Source organism: Zootermopsis nevadensis, unplaced genomic scaffold (assembly GCF_977971745.1).
Source record: "Zootermopsis nevadensis isolate Lab colony 2312 unplaced genomic scaffold, Znev_1.0 Znev_ptg000045l, whole genome shotgun sequence".
NCBI classification, from domain to species: domain Eukaryota; kingdom Metazoa; phylum Arthropoda; class Insecta; order Blattodea; family Termopsidae; genus Zootermopsis; species Zootermopsis nevadensis.
In genome coordinates this window covers 1,224,487-1,241,421 of record NW_028259177.1, presented here as the reverse complement: position 1 = coordinate 1,241,421, position 16,935 = coordinate 1,224,487, and the positions used below count along the sequence as shown (strand labels likewise).

The 16,935-nt window shown below is 36.5% G+C and overlaps 1 protein-coding gene across 7 annotated transcripts in view; it reads left to right on the top strand.

Annotated features, from left to right (window-relative positions):
• LOC147871604 (oxytocin receptor A-like) overlaps nucleotides 1-16,935 on the top strand; it is a 546,632-nt gene that overhangs the window by 143,998 nt on the left and 385,699 nt on the right. The gene's annotated exons all lie outside the window — the stretch shown is intronic.

Genomic DNA, 16,935 nt, shown 5'->3' with positions numbered 1-16,935 from the left:
GAAATTTCCAGTTCTGTTTCGGAGGAACAAAATTTCTTGACACCATCGACCTAGTTAGTTGTCTTTAATGTGAAGTCATAACTGTAATTGTACAATTACATTACCGGGGCATTAACATGTGGTTTAAAAGACTTTTGTGTGACAGTATAGGCCAAAGATATTTTGCAGTGACGCTCAGTGGCACTGCTACAGATCAGACAGCAGAGAATTGACTTGAGCTTTAAACAAAACTACCCATTTGCATAGACGCACAGTCGTTCTAATAGTCAGTGTAGAAACATCGGTTTACTCAAGGTTCTACATTAGTTTCCTAACGTTCTAGTATCGTTTTTGTATTCTTAGTATGTCTTGGTTTATGTAGAGTTTAGTATATTAGACATGTCATTAGTAACACGCCCGTGATATTAAATATGTTGATTGGTCCAAATATTGGAAACATTTTTAGAATGGGGGCAGTGTCTTTTAGTACAGCATTAATTATGACGTCACGGCTTCAATGTAGAGTCAATGCTCCTCTCATACAGACACTATTAAACATTTCCGGTTGCAGTAGCCGCTCGGTCTAGGACGTTGGTCTTGATTGTTTGGTTACTGGGATCGTGGCCAAGGCCCTTCAAGGACTACAGAAAAGCGAAATAAATAAATATTCCGCCACTATTCATTAAAATGAGTGAAGCGGCCAGGGATGTCGGGAGAAAGGTCAGTGAATAATAGTAACAGTGGGAAACAGTAGAGTTTAACAAGGAAGGAAGTTGTATGGAACAAAGAGGAAAAGTTTTGGCAAGTTATGAACAGTTTCGACAGCGACAGAGTTTCAAAAGTGAGGAAGAGGACCGGGGGGAAAAAGTGATATTTTAGCAAAGCTGCCAACAAGCTCTACCTACACTTTGACTCTCTATACATTCAACAACTTGCACTGCAGAAATGTGTTCCTTTAATGCAGAAATTTACTGTTTTTCGGTTATAGAATGGGTCAAAATCCCAGTCCGTTATTGCATCTGACACTTGGTACTGATTGAAGCAGATCGTAGGTTTTCATATGAAATATGTAATTAGTATGTGTAGTGTCTAGACCGATATTCTCAAAATTTTTCTTTGTTATCGTTAGTACCATTAGAGAAGTTATAGGGAACAAATTAAAAACAGCCACTACCTGCTTCAAGTAGTTGCTCGTTGCTGCAGACACGTACGTCACATTTAAATTTGCGTAACTTCAGTGGTTGATATATAGTACTCTAATATCTCACGAGTGGCTTGCAGTAGTATGGAATTATACCGAAACATATGTTCCCTATTTCCTATCCGGAAGATATCTTTTTTAATGGGATGTATGCGCCGTTTTTCCACATATAAAACATATATTATTCATTGCTGTAAACATGTGTATATTATTATGCACGATTTCGAACACCAGCAGAAGTTATTGTGGGTCTTTGTATAGAAATTGCAAAGACCCAGAAAGTTTCTAATGCTGTGGTGAGAGAATAATAAAATCCAAGTTTAATCGCCCATAGTCAGTCCCAAGAATTAGATGAGGTCTGCATTAGAATTTCGATACGAAATTGAAAATGGCCCCGATTTAGATATTTTCTTTGAGATGCTAGTGATTACACAAGGCAAATAATTTGCTGTCTTTGATCACAAAGGTAACAAGGTGTAGACCTAAGTTGAAATTTGTAAGGAATATAACATATATATGCGATATAATCCAATATTTGTCATTCATAACCACCATTAGATTGATTTGAGATAAAGTGATTCTCATTACCCCATACTCGCTTCTAACCTCAAACAACATCTTAAAGTGATCACGAAATATGGATTCTAATTTAGAATAGAACATTGAAATTAAATGTATGTTGAACTGTTTAAACAATTGTAACATAGATAAAATAAAATTTAGTCATCCTACTTACACTACCTTTAGTAAAATATCAGTTTAATAACAGAACCGCAGAGAACATATCAGTGGCTTCTGAACTATTTTTTCTTTAACTGAATATTGCATTATGTCAACGAGGTAGTTTACAACTCTGAAAAATAAAGTATAGCACCTTCCAAAACAACTGAAAGGCGTCGAAATTCACAATGAATTGGTAGGTCCCATTGCCTGGTCATCCCCATTTTCAGCTCTCGTGCTGCTTGTGAATGGCTTTGTTGTGGGTGCTGTCCCCTGGCGGATGGGACTGTAATGACATTTCAGATACTGGGTTCTGGGGATCTGTTTACGTATCATTCAGGTAACATTCTGTTTTGTAATTTTGTATCCGTGATATTTTTCCGATGTGTTAATTTGTCGAAAACGTTTCTATTCATTTCTGTTACTTCACATAATTTTATACGTGCTGCTTGTAACTTTTTTCATTGTTTTTTTCTTATCATTTGTATACGTTTAATCTCGGTTTTCTCTTTGCCATTAGTCCAGTAAGATCCTAAATTCTGATTGAAGTTTAGACCAGTGTTATTCAACCTGGGGTACGCGAAGACATCTTAGGGGGTACGTGAAATTTAAAAAAAAATATATATATATTATTTTATGATAAACACTGTTAATCAGTAATGTAATTTATTTAATTTATTTTAGATGTAGATTATATACTATGTATAACTTGAATTATACACCAACAACTTTTGGGGTACAAATTTGAAGAGAAATTATATCTGAGGGTACGCGAACAAAAAAGGTTGAATACCACTGGTTTAGACCAACGTAAACTTTTCACGATTACATGACAACACAACGAAACAGGAAAATAACATTGAAAAAGTCGGGTACTCTAGCAATTTAAAAGAGTGCTTGATATGTACATTTTCATGCTAATATTTACATCGTTCTCTATTTTTACTTTACTGTTATTAAAATAATTTTGTATTGGGCTGTTTTGCTGTGGATAGTAACAACTGCGTTAAGCTGTTCTTTAGCGGATAATAATGGCTGTCATCAGAGACACAATAAAAATAATAAAATTTTAACAAGGGAGTCATCTTCTTTTGAAAAACACACTATACTGAAACAGTACACTGCCCGTGTCAGGCAGGAGATCAACGGAAACGAATCTTTTACTTAACAACTTAATTAAGCTTAATGAGATCCGTGAACTTTACTCACTTCATGTTACATCTGCGAGGTGTAGTATAGCCTGTCTAGTAATCGGATACAGACTGCATTTTTTTTCAAGATATTTCTCCCATCTCATCGTGAGTAAGGGAATGGAGAAGGGTCTCTCAAAACAGTGACACCCCAGAATAATATTTTCTCAGAATGTAACACAAAAATGACTTGAAGTTCTCAGTGCGGCAAACATGAAGGTTGCTGTCTTCTGGGTTGTTGCATCGTGTAGTCAGATAAGAGTTAATAGATGTTTCAGAGGCGCTTCATGAATGCAACAAGCACCTCTGAAACGTCGGCAAACTTCTACCAGACTCTACAGCGAAATAACACATAAAAGAGCCATCTTCTTAGGTCTAAATTGTTTCCTGTGTTTGACCATTGGACCATAAAGATACGTAGTTTCACGTATTATTAACCTCGGCATTGGATGGAGGAGAGTGGTTAATTTTAGTCTCCGGCTCTCAATTCGCACTAAATATGAGCCTGGGAAGGCACCAGAGATGATCTGGGTGCAGTGGCAAAGAGATGAATCCCTGCCCCTACCGGGGACCGAACACAGTTCTTCCTACCAGTTGCCAGTCACTTTAATGATTGAGTCAATGTACTGTCATAGTAATTTAAAAATACACCAATATGTTTTGGTTATTTCTATTTAGTTGTACTGTTCTTGGTTTGTCATATTAGTTAATCAGTTACCTTATGACTCTGTATCAACCATTTGAGTTAGTTACGTCGGTCGTTAAATTAGAGAGGATATATAAGGTACATGTTATGACCCATTCAAGGAACTATTCCGATATTTTATGATTTCATTTTTCAAATTATTTTTCTGTTTCTTTTTCGACTATATTGATTGCACTCTCCAGTTGTTTGTCTCTTTTACTGAAAACTACGTTGAAAGGGACCGTTTACTATCAAGTCCTTCCCAGGTTGTATCATCTCATCTAATCCTTCTAAGCACAAAGTTCGTCAAGATAACATTTTATATTTCAGTTCCTACCTCAAAGAAAAACACAGCAAGCTTCCATTAAAAGATCTCTTGGTAAATTCTGTTTAGAGAATTATCGATGTGTATTCCGAGAATCATACGAAACCCATAAATGCGTTCTGTTTACAGAGATCCTTGAAGTAAGCACAGGTTGTTTCCTTCACAATGACCTACCCTTGTCACTCGATGTTATTTCCTTCGTGTTTGGTGAGAAGAGCTGAAGTCAATAAAGGTTTGGCTTAAGTCCTTCTTATTGAGCAGCAAACGTATAACCTTTGTACTTGAAATGGCGGCACTAAACAAGCCAAGAATCACTTATCAATTTATATTTAAGATTCTGAATACAGCACTTAAACGAAATTGAGTTAGTGACGCTCCGAGAGTGATTTTGAAGTCCTTCCGTCCTTCTAATGAAGTTTGTTGCAAAATTCTGTGTTCTCTGTTGAACAACATTTTCATTATCTTGCTAGTAGTTCGTTGTCTAGACCTCGTTTAATAAACTATAAATTTGTCTTAAGTAAATTATGCCATAACTGAGGGTGTTTATTGGTACATACTACTATCTTCATTACTATGCACACATAACCATATTAATTATGTTGCCTGTCAACGTTCTTAGAGCTCAACATGTTTTTTTTTTATATTTTTTACAATACAGCGCTCGTGTATATTCATGGTTTTTGCTCTAAAACAATTTCACTCGCGGAACAGGAGTAACCAAAATATTTTTAGTTATGATTCATCCCATGTGCATTGTACAGTTATTTTATTATTGTATTTTGGTAAATATCGAAAGGAGGAAAAATACTTTGAAAATTATAAGAACCACTCGTCCAAAACAAGTGCTCTTCCAGCCTAGATCTCTCTTCCCCTCTTGTCTTTCAAGTGTTCTTCTCCCTTTAGGAATGTTCCTAGTTCCTTTTGTACTCGAACTGTTGCTATGTAATTATTTATCTCTCCTCTTGGCTCTATAGTCTTTGAAGGACGTTGACCTCCACATATATGGGAGGTTTCTTAATGTATTTAGACATATGACTGCTTGGACGATCGATCAGCCCGTCGCAGGACCTCTAACATCACAGAAGACGAGGATAAACATCAGTGCCTTGAGTAGGATTCGAACCCACGGTCCTGGTGTTCAAGGCCCACACCCCAGAACGACAGGCTACTGTGTAATTATTCTGTTGATAAACTCGATACGTAGGATGCTAGTAAAATATGTTATTGTTGACTGTGTAAAGTTTTATTGGGTAACAGGGTCCATAAATATATAGTTATTTAGTGAGTGGGCGAACAGAAAATGTCTTGGCCAAAGATGAAAGATCGCTTGGGCGATTAGATTTCTAATCTTGGCCTAACGTAGTGACGTCGACATAAGAATTCTAATCAAGCGAATAGGGACTCGGGATGCCACACGACATTGACGCCGAGCGTAGCGGCGCCCGTCCTAATAAAGAGAAGATGAGCCTCGGGACGCCTTGCGATACGATGCTGGCAACCCGACGGCCAGTTTTACGACGCCGGAACAAACACATCTTAACTCAACCTAAATTAACCTGTCCTAACCTAATCCAGTCTAACCCAACTTAACCCAACCGAACCTCAACGAAACCTTACACAACATAAACCATCCCAATCCAACAACGGCATAGAACAGCCACTGGAAAACCGACGCCGAGCGTTGCAACGTCTACCGTAGTGACGTCAACACTAGAATCCGAATGAAGCGATGTCGAGTCGCGGGATTCCTGAAGTGGGAAGGAAAAATTACGTTTTCTATTCGCCTAAATAAGTTGTTTTATTATTATTCAGGTCGCCCAAATGCCCTATATAAATTGTCCATGCTTCACTTGCCCTCGCCCAAAAGGTCACCTGTGCTATTTAGCAACGATGTCAGGTTATATATGATCTGAAGTTTTCACGACGACTAAGTATAATGAATTATTCTCAGGTTACCAGCCGCGAAAGCTGGTCTAATGATGAAAACAGCAAAGTTTCGAGACCAATCTTCGTCCTGGTCTTTAGGGTACTGAAGTTCAGATGTGATGTAGTTCCTTTCTTTTTCCGTATACGATGGTTTTAACGTACGGCCACCCAAGGACGCTAAACCAACGATGGTCTTCTAAAAACAGTTCTACTTCCAATCGTTTTGCAGTACTCAGTTACGAGTTAAAAGAAACTTCTAGTGTCTGAATTTAAAGCGATCCTGCAGTATGTGTCAAACGTTTCCGATAACTTTCCTTACTTTCCCGGTTTGTTTCAGCTGTCATGGAGGTTTTTCTTCCATTGCAGTTATTATACCTGAAGAGGGTCTCTCTCTCTCTCTCACTCGCTCGCTCGATCCAGTGTTTACTGCTACTGCATGGAAACAGCTTGCATCGAACTTGGTGGCTAAGTATCTGGCGAACGATTTCCACCCACGTCAAGTAAACTTTCACAATTTCTCTCTCTAAAAGTGACAAAAATAAAGGAAGGAAAAACAAATTGGAAGGGATAGAAAGTTTATTTTCAGTTGGTTTGAGTACAAACGCGTTTATCGTTAGTGTTCAATTAGTTTTACAGAAACTTAAACTGAGTCCAGGTCAGGCCCTTGTAGTCAATTGTGTGTTTTTCCAGTTTTTGGGAAGACAACGAAATATTTTTTTTTTGCCAGAATATGAAAATGTTGACTGTGTTTTCGAATTCTTAAAGTTTGACCCATTAAAACTGAATGATAACGAAATTTAATGGATGGTTTAACAACAAATAGTAATTGCATTTGTTTGATTTTATGTGAGTATCTGAACATACAATCTTTATTACCTCGAACAACATTAACTACTTAAGATAAAGTGCCGTGTTTTCTTTGCGGTACGGACTGAATTCTTAAATAATACTTACAGGAGCTTCGACTTCAAAGTCTTAATTTGTATCTAAAACTGTTAGTAGCACCGTAAATTTATATTCTCAATTGTGATACATTCAACAACTTCAGCCAGAAGCCATGGGACGATGTTTCGCACAGGATACAAAATGACAAAAGCTGTACTCGTTACCCTTATCCACTGCCCCTTCCTTTGTTACGACGGCATCGAGAAGAAGGTCGCTGGATGTGGATGGTAGTTGCAAACGCATTGAATGAGCAGTCGTAGACAGTGCAATCTCGGACTTTGTACTCTTAGGGAATCAGGGTTTTGGGATGTGGATTTGATTAATGTGGCTGGGGATAGGTACCGATGGCGGGATCTTGTGAACATGGTAATGAATCTAACTGAGAGTACTATCAGCTTCTAAAAAAAATATTCTGTTTCCTGGTATTAGTTAGTTATGTTTATCGTCCTCGTCTTCACTTGATATTTTATAGCTGTCGCAGTTGATAAATAGTTGTTAGATGAAGACCGTAGGTTTGTCCTCTTCTTCTTAGTTCATCTTAATTTATTTTTATTTTTTCATTAATCTGTACCACACATTTTCACGTTATGGGTCTGAAAGGCTTAAGCTTAATCAGGACATTTGAAAAACAAAATAGAAGCTCGGGAAGAAATCTTAATGACCTTACGTTTCCTTAAATTATTTTGTCCTTTAACACAATGTAGTATAAATTAATAATTATACAAATTATATAATAGTACTTTACTTATTCGCCTCTGTACAGTAACTAATATGAATATTGTCTTTATGGTTGTTGCTGACAAATATTGTAACATTAACAAATGAAACAATTTCTCATGCAAAATGTATGTTTATGTTCCTTCTACAAACATAGCATTTAGCTTACACAATTGGTTGTGCCTCCTAAACTACTACAATGGGTTTGTCGTGTGGTAAGTCTGCTTTCAGGCTACAGTTTTGCAGGAGACTCAACTTCTGTCGCTGCCATTAGATTGTGTAATGCGAAATAACATGATGGCCGCGAAATATCAGTCCCAGAAATTTTAGCCGGGCATTAATTTCGCTGACTTCGCACTCACCCACCTCATAAATTTACAAAGGCACAAAGTAACCGCTAATTAATTATAATTATTTTTAGGTTGTTTAAACTTTTCTAGGGATATAAAGACGTAGGTAAGAGTACAATACAAAACGGATCTTAAAGAAATGGTGACCATTTTCAGGATTTTTCTAACACGGCAATAAACTTCCAGGTTTCATAAATCATGGAATTTCTTGACGAAGTGAGCGATTGTAGTTTTGTCAGGGGAGAATCTGCCACATGACGCTGGTTTAGAGTTGTTAACGTGTTACGTTTTATTTATAAAATTATTGTGTTAATTAATCAGTTACTTCTGTTTAATTAGTAGGCTGTTTGGTTATATGAATAACGCATAATTTATGTTGACATTCCTAAGCAACTAAGCCTAATCATCTACACGTACTGTCTCCTCTAAAGGTAGCGATGTTTTATAGACCTAATTTCTCTCCAAAACAGGCATCTCATTATAAAGTATGTATACAAACAAAACTTTTACACTTTGAGGACACTAATGCCGAACGCTTTTCGACCTCAAGAGGTCATTATCCGTGGCAAAAAACAAGCTAAATCTTAAATACAAACCAAAAATATTATAGTATTTAACAGGGCATAAAAGGTATGTATTTTACAAGAACCATATTTATGTAACACCTCACTGGACGTTGATTCCACAGATATTGGTGTATTTTGTTGGGCACTTAGCTTTTAAGTATACTGGTATGATTGTCGTTGTTGGTTTGGTCTTGAGGTCGAAACGCGTTTGGAATTAGTGTCCTAAAGTGTAAACAGTTTTGTTTCTAAACAAACTTTATATTTCAATACACTATGCAAGGTTTCAAGTATCTCATTTCTATCTTCTCACATTCTCTCCACTTTTAAAATCTAGCGGTTATAGACCACAGCGAATAACCAACACGTTTAAATCAACATTATACACAGACTAAAAATTTTTTAATCGAGATTTTTTATTTTAATTTCATTTTTATTCTGCCTCATTTTCTCATAACCCTTCTTTATGCCCTCCATATTTTTCTTTTATTTCCCCACTCTTTATCTTCTCACCCTTCTTGGTTTTATCCTCCATGTTTTCTGAACTTTGTTTACAACCCTTCCTTCATCTTTGATACTCTCATTTCGCGAGTCAGCTTCTTTGATGTGTTTGGCCTCAAAACAATGTGACACGCCTTAGGACTCCTTTAGCAGGCGATCGACCTAGCAGAAAGCCTCTGCCATCGCGAGACAAAACCGAAAACTGCAGACAGGCAGTCATACAAACAGAACTTACGAAGCGGAAATAATTTAGGCTTCAGTGTACCGGTTGGAACGTGGGTGGGAGGGGTGATGGTCACTGAGCTGTTAGCCGTGTCCCTGAATCCATGTGGTGACGTAACAATAGGAACAATAGCACTGCTAGGTGCAGTGGACCGATGTCCGAGACACTGGTGTTCGCATATCATGTGGCGGGCGTTATTACATATGGCACTGCGTTTGCATTAGCTCTTTGTTGGCTGCTTCCAATTGCACCCACACATTCCAAAACCACGGTCTTACCACAAGAATCGTTTGCAGTCGTGGCTACTGCAACTGCGTGTAACTGACGCAACATAGCGAAGACCTCTGACCACAGAGAGGGACAGACGTATCATTCGCGGATCGTAAAGGACAATAGTAATTTAAAAAAGGCGTCTCTACACTAGCCTATTGGCTGGCTAATTCATTGACTGACTTGCTGACTGTCCAAGTACGCACGACTTAATAAATAGTTGACTTATAATAAGTGGCTAACTGAAGAAGTGCCTACCGGCTGATAGATTAATTTAAATACCAAATCTAAAACTTCTTGACGATGGTGAAGAGTCAATTGAATAAAAATTTCTTTGGATATTATCCATCGTCTAGTAAATATAAAACGTAAAAACGACGTTTCGGAGATAGGGATTAGCTCTATCTAGTGGACCCAACTGTGTAGGAACCTGAAGACGGAGATAGAGTCCCATCTCCGAAACGTCGTTTTTACGTTTTATATTTACTAGACGATGGATAATATCCAAAGAAATTTTTATTCAATTTAGATACTGACTAATCCATCAACTGGCTATGCTAAGGCTGTCATCAGTCTTCTTGTTATTTTTATATGTAAATGGTGGCATGTAAAGTTACTGTTGGCGAAGGTCAGCAAAAAGTGTTGAGACACGATGAGACAATATTTTCAATAATATTGCCACATAGTGACGAATTACTAACTCCGAAACTTGTATAAGCTATGATATGTGTAATGTAACTAAGTATATGAAATAGTTGCTGGTTGCTTGAGTAGCTAATAAGCAAGTAATCAACTCTTTTCCATCGCGTCATGTTATTTTCTAAGAACTTTAACGCATTAGAATTTGAGCGAACAGGAATGACAAATATTTCCTGAACTTGTTTGTTTTCATAATTACATAATATGTCTTTTTAAAACGTCCAGTTACTATTATGAATTTAGGTTTTGAAATATAAAAATGTTGAGTAAGTGTGTTTATGCTCGTACAATTTGAAAATGGAAGGAGCTCAAAACATCAAAAGACCGAACAGCCGATAGCTTAAACTGTTTACTGAAGATAAACGAAAATGCAAAGACATCTTCTGGTCGCAAGCCAAATAATGATAATATAATTTTGAGTACATTTGAAATTAATGTAGGCCTATATTTGGTTCTAGATCATATGTGATAATTACGTTTATGAACGGAACACGCTCAGAAGATATTTTGCTGCCAGGTTTTCAATATATTGGCGATGTTAAATATTTTTTTGTTAAATTTTAAATTTTTCGTTCCTAGAATAAAAGTGTGTGTTACGTGCTTATGAATCACCAGTTCAAATATTGTATTTTACCTTCCCTAAATTCCATGCATCCTCTTTGTAACTTATCGCTTGAGCGACATAGAAGTACAAAAATATGAGGAATAAAGGAAAAATACTAGAAAAGATTACGGATCAGAAGGAGAAACTGACGTGGAAAATGTGTATCAAAGGTGGGACCTTAAATGGCATTTGTATTAGGCAGAATAAAGTTTTCTTGGTCTGCTCTGGAACTCGATTGAAACATTTGTCTACTTTATCGAGAATAATATTTTAAAATGAACATCCGAATAAAGAAAAACTCTTTTATCCGATATTGAAATCTTTCTTTATAACCCTGGATTCAGATCAAGGTAGGTAATTTAAGGATGGATGTATCATCTTATTGTTATATCAGAAATGAAAGTACATATATAAGAACCGTACAAAGCCATTTTCCTGGCAGCAGATAACGTCGCGTTGTCTTGGCTATTACACATAACTCGAGATAGAAATGTAACGCATTTCTTGGTTGCGTCTTTTAGAAAGCGAAACAAAGGCGAATCATAAATCGTAAGTGTGTTTTCAGGCAAGATAAACAGAACAAAACATACAGCTACAATTTATCGGAATGGTAATTTAAGACGCAACAATTTTATTTTATTCCTTAGAGTCTATTTACATAGAAGAACTAGTGTGCAATAGGAATATTGGAATTACGAGTTCTGGGTGCGTAATTTATTTTATATTATTGCATCGGCGTGGAAATATTTGACGCACTTATAATTAGAAATTATATTAATTAGTGACCTGTCTTCAAAAAATATGACACAAAAGAAATTAAATGCTGTGAAACTTAGCGTCCAAAGGTCATGTCGGCGCAACGTTAATTTTTCTGTAGATAAATATTGTTGAGAGCAATTTGTATGCGTGCTAGAATCATATCAAAAAATTTCGGAAATTAACTATGGATTGTATGATTTGAAGTTTTCACAGCGGTGAGTATAAAGATTTATGTCGTCTGGGTTGTTGCGCTGTGCAGTCATCGCCTTGATGACCTCTGAAACGTTGGTAAACATCTACCAGACTACACGGCGTAACAACCCAGAAGACAGAAATCTTCATACTCATCGCCCTGATGATGGAGGCAGTATGACCTCTGAAACGTTGGTAAACATCTACCAGACTACACAGCCCAGCAATCCAGAAGACAGAAATCTTCGAACTATGGATTAATAATATCGCAGTTAAAAATTTCAGAATACGGAAATTAATAATGGGATTACGGAAGGACAGAAAAGATATGAGTGTCTAAAGCATACTCTATTTTTAACTAAACAGACCACTTGACGAAGTTTATTTATTTTCTAACTCTGGTGTGTTTAACGACGGTCAGTAGAACAGAGAATATTACTCTGTATGATAAGATTAATAAAGAATTAAAAATAATGTGGAAGGAAGAGTTTCGTGGCGTAATTTAATTGAAAATCCATAAGTGATATCAACTATGGATTTTTCATCGAAATGTAAGGATGCACTCATATACATGACAAGTTTCAGTAGAAGTTTAAAACAGGCGCTGTTTCTCAACTATGGAATATTCTGTCAGAGAATCAATGTCTTTCACTATGGTCCTGTGCTAAAATTATTGTCATTTTTTGGATCTGTGTAGCTCTGTGACTTTCAGCAAACTGAAGGACATCAAACAGATAGAGGACAAGAGTCAGTCTTAATAAGCATTTGGATAAATTTAATTGAGTTGCTGTTTCATATTAACCGCGTAGATAAATTTCGAAAAGTTGAGGGAAGCTCTGATCATCAATGTACAACTCAGTTTTCTATGCAGTGACTTAAATTCTCTTGTTTAATTTAAGGAATTCATTATCAATTAATTTATCTTAGCGAGGGGATTTAACTGTGTGATTCCTATTGCTTGATAAAAAACACGAATAAATTGTGTAATCAATAACACACTCCCAGAAGATAAGATCTTTTATGTATTTGAATGGGACTGATCCATGCATTCTTAATGTCGGGTGTTAAATATTCATAAATTCTCTTTATGTCCTCATGTGTAGTTTTATTACAATTCTCAAAAAAGGCATGTTTTAGACGTCCTCGGCCCTTCGACATACTAGCCCCAAAGCAGTATCTGCCTCTTCAGGTGTATTTTCGAACCTCAGGAATCTGCAGTCTTAACATTTCGTTGGTTTTGATGAATAAACAAACAAGTGTACTAATTATACACTTTATGTTTATTCGTTCCTTTCTCTTCATTGCTATTTAAATTTTGTTACTCCTTTGTTATTCCACGCGCAGACGTTAACAGACCAGAAGTATAAATTGGTATCTCATTACAATAACTATGCAGACGTTGCTTCACGTTTTAAGTTCTTTTGTTTTCTTAATCTTTTCCTATCTCAGGGGTGGCCAACCCGCGGGCCGCATGTGGCCCGCCTTGAACATTTTTCCGGCCCGCGAGATTCATCACACTTTTACAAAATATATTTATATTTAATTTTTAGTGCTATATATTTCTTTACAATGTACGCTTAGTATCATTATTATTATATTATCTATGTTTACATGTAAGAATAATAGTAAACGCAATAATAATAACTCATTATGTTTCAATTTTTCACTCCAAAAAAATGTCTATAGTGTATCTAAATCTAATATGGGGATATATAATTTTATATGTGGCCCGCGGAGTTATGATGCATTTCCAAAGTGGCCCGAAAGATCATTTGGGTTGGCCCAACCTGTCCTATCTGATATACGGACGCGTGGAATAGTCTAATCTTAATGGGATGTATCTAGAGTCCTCAAGTAATGTGAGATGAAAACTAAAAATTCTGAAGCTCTCATTTTTCAATATTAGACATAAAGCTGCCGAGGTTTGAACATGTAAAGATCGTATGTTCGTTGTGCACGCTGTTCTGGAAGAAACACTAATAGTGCTTCATATCTTAAACGAGTATTTCTGAGGTCATAATAATCATTCTGGTCCTTCTGTGATTTCCAATTAATTGCCTGAGACTGAAACCAAAAAAACTGTGTATACCAAATATTATTCATTGTATGCAATGGAGCTGATGGAATTTTAAAAACATAAAAATTCCTATTTCTCCCCCCTCCTCCTCTCGAGAATTCTCGTCAAAGGCTGCCGCGAAATTGTCAGTGCTGCTTTAAATTTTAAATTGCTCACGCTACGTGTTCTCTTCCATTTGAAGGTTACTTTGGTAGGTAGGGTCTCTCTTTGTCTAGATACTACCATATAATGTGATGGAATCGCCCTGTATTTGAATAGAGTGGATTTGCTTTTCCGCTCATATTCTCTTTACTTGAATGTAAGAGTGGCGTATAGGATTTTTCCTTATGATATATTAACAAATTTGTCTGACTTCTTGTGAGGTTAAAGTAGATTTATCCCCGTGCTTGGTAAACGTGCGCAGGACGTGAATTAAAGATTCACGAATTCTTAATTTTGACAATGGACACAGTAAAGTGTCCAGCTTTAGTTTCAGGCCGCTCTATGGAAGTAGAAGAATTGGCGGTTTCCCGAATCAGTCTGGACGTGGTGGCGATTAAGTTGTAACGCATTTAAGTCTAAGTTCAAAAATGTTACGTGATAATTTTAACGTGTTGTAAAATTACAATGCGTACCAGTAACCATTTATTCTGGAGGTATCTGGAAGGAATATAATCAGATAGTAGAGATTCTCGTTGAACTGTTAAGAACTCGGAATGAAATTAGTAAAATTATTTTAATCTTCTACATCTTTAATTTTTCTGATCATGCAAGACACCGTGCTGGCTCTAGATATAACGCAGGTAAGTTTATATTCGGAAAAGAATACGGTGTTTTATTTTCATATAAAGGAAGATATCGGATACACATTAAGGAAGTAAATTGCTGTGGGAAGTTGAATTAAAATGCTGATCACACAGAAAGCAACCTGAATATTGAGTAGTGCCTGTCCTTAAGCCCATATAAATGGAAACGAGAGGTGATATTAAAATAGGAGTAGAACTGTGATTATGTGACGTGAATAAAGACTACCTTCATTGTTTTTGACGTCCGTCTTTCACCCTCAAGAAATGACGTAGATTCTGTTTGAGAACAGGTGCTTAGGAGAATAATAGCAGCGGGATAGAGGGAAATGCATAACAAGGAGCTTTGTAATTTGTACTTCACCTCGTGTTCCTTAGGGATGGTGAATTAAAGAAGGGTAAGATGAGTGGGGCATGTAGCACGCATGAGAGAGATAAAAATGCGCATAAATTGTTAGTCGAAAAACCTGAAGGGAGGAGAAAGCTACGAAGGACCTGTGAGCATATTGGAATATGATATTAAAATTAATGTTAGGGAAAGAAGCTTTGACGTTTTGGACTGGATTCCGTGCCGGGCTTTTATGAAGACGGTAATAAATTTTAAGATTACATAAAATAGCAGAGAACATTTTGACGAGCTTAGCGACTTTCACCTTCTCAGTGGTGACTGATCCCTGCAGCTATGAAACAAATGGGGCTAATTTGTGCCGTGATAGTCTAAAACGGCTGTCTAACAAAGAAGTTCAGTTTCGTTTCTTATTTGTGAATTGCATAATTTCATAGCATCGAAAACTAGACTGATGTTATATTTTTAATATGCAGTCATAATAAGATTTTTGCCTCCGAGTCGAAAGCTAGAGCAGAATGCCTTATCTTACGCACCCGTGCTACAAGCCCCTCCCGTCTTATCCTGGCATTATTCAGTAACTTTAAAATATTACGTGAGGTTTATAAATTACGAAGCTTCTAACTAATTTACATGTTTTTTCCCCATTCTTATATTACTTCCTCTATGTCTAGATATTCTCCTCTGTATTCTGCTCGCAAACGCCTTGAGTAAATAAAACTTGTAACAGGATTTATTTATATTTTATCTCTCTGCGTTGAATGAGGTCTCGTTCCTACTTTCGTTCTCTCCAGCAAGGTTTTTCTTGGTAGAGTTGGGATCTGTTCGTCTTAAATCGTGTTACGTACAGGAGGGGAACGTGGAGGAAAACTTAAGTATGATGGACACTGAATACAATTCTTTATGGGAAAAAGAGGTGTTAGCTGTCTAATGGGCATCAGGTCTCTGATAAGAGCCCCCCTCCCCCGGCTTACGTTGAGTGATCTTGTAAAGCCCTCCATAAGGTGATGTGTAACACGGGAAAACGTCAGCTGGCCAACATGGCGGAATTGGTGAAACCAATACGTTATAAAACTCGCGTCTATACTACATCATTACACACCATTACGAATAATTTCCGTCTATTGAAAGCGACTCATAACTTAACTGTCCGGAATATTGTAGAATTTCCTTTCACGAGGTATTTATAACAAAGTCAGATCAAACCATTCATTTATAAGCTATTTATATAGTCAGTATCATAAAAAATGTTTACAATATTTTCTAAACTATTTCCTATGTTAAGTAATAAATTATATAATTTTTGTGTAATGACCATATTAAAACAAATTATGAAATATTTTATGGAATTTCTTGAAACTCGGTATGAATACCAAGCTATTAGTGACTACTTTACGTTTGTACTTTTAAGTTCCTAATTTCAGTTTTGCCACCATGGTGACTTTACGAACTTGTGAGGTGAGTTAGATATACAGTACGGTCCTCAAATGTGTTTAACAAATATTTTTTGAATATTCATCCTGTGTTGAGGACCTTCTTTTGTAGGTCGCAAAGATTAATCTAAAATACATGTACCTGTAGATATAAATATTAAGTAAGTTTATTAAAGTTATATAAACCTCACATGACAATACATTTTTATTACCACAGTATTGCTGATTTATAAAAAAACGGGCAAAGTACGGTACTTAGTGGTTTCAGATATAAATACATTATATTTGCGTGCCTTACCACACTAAATAGCCGGTAACGCTGTGTAGCAGAAGTAAAGTGATCCTGTATTTCCTTTTGTGTTCTATATGATGTACGAACTTATAGCACGACAAGGCTTCCATAGGCGATTTTGAAACTGAGAGTTGCAAAATGTGCCTATAAGCTTTT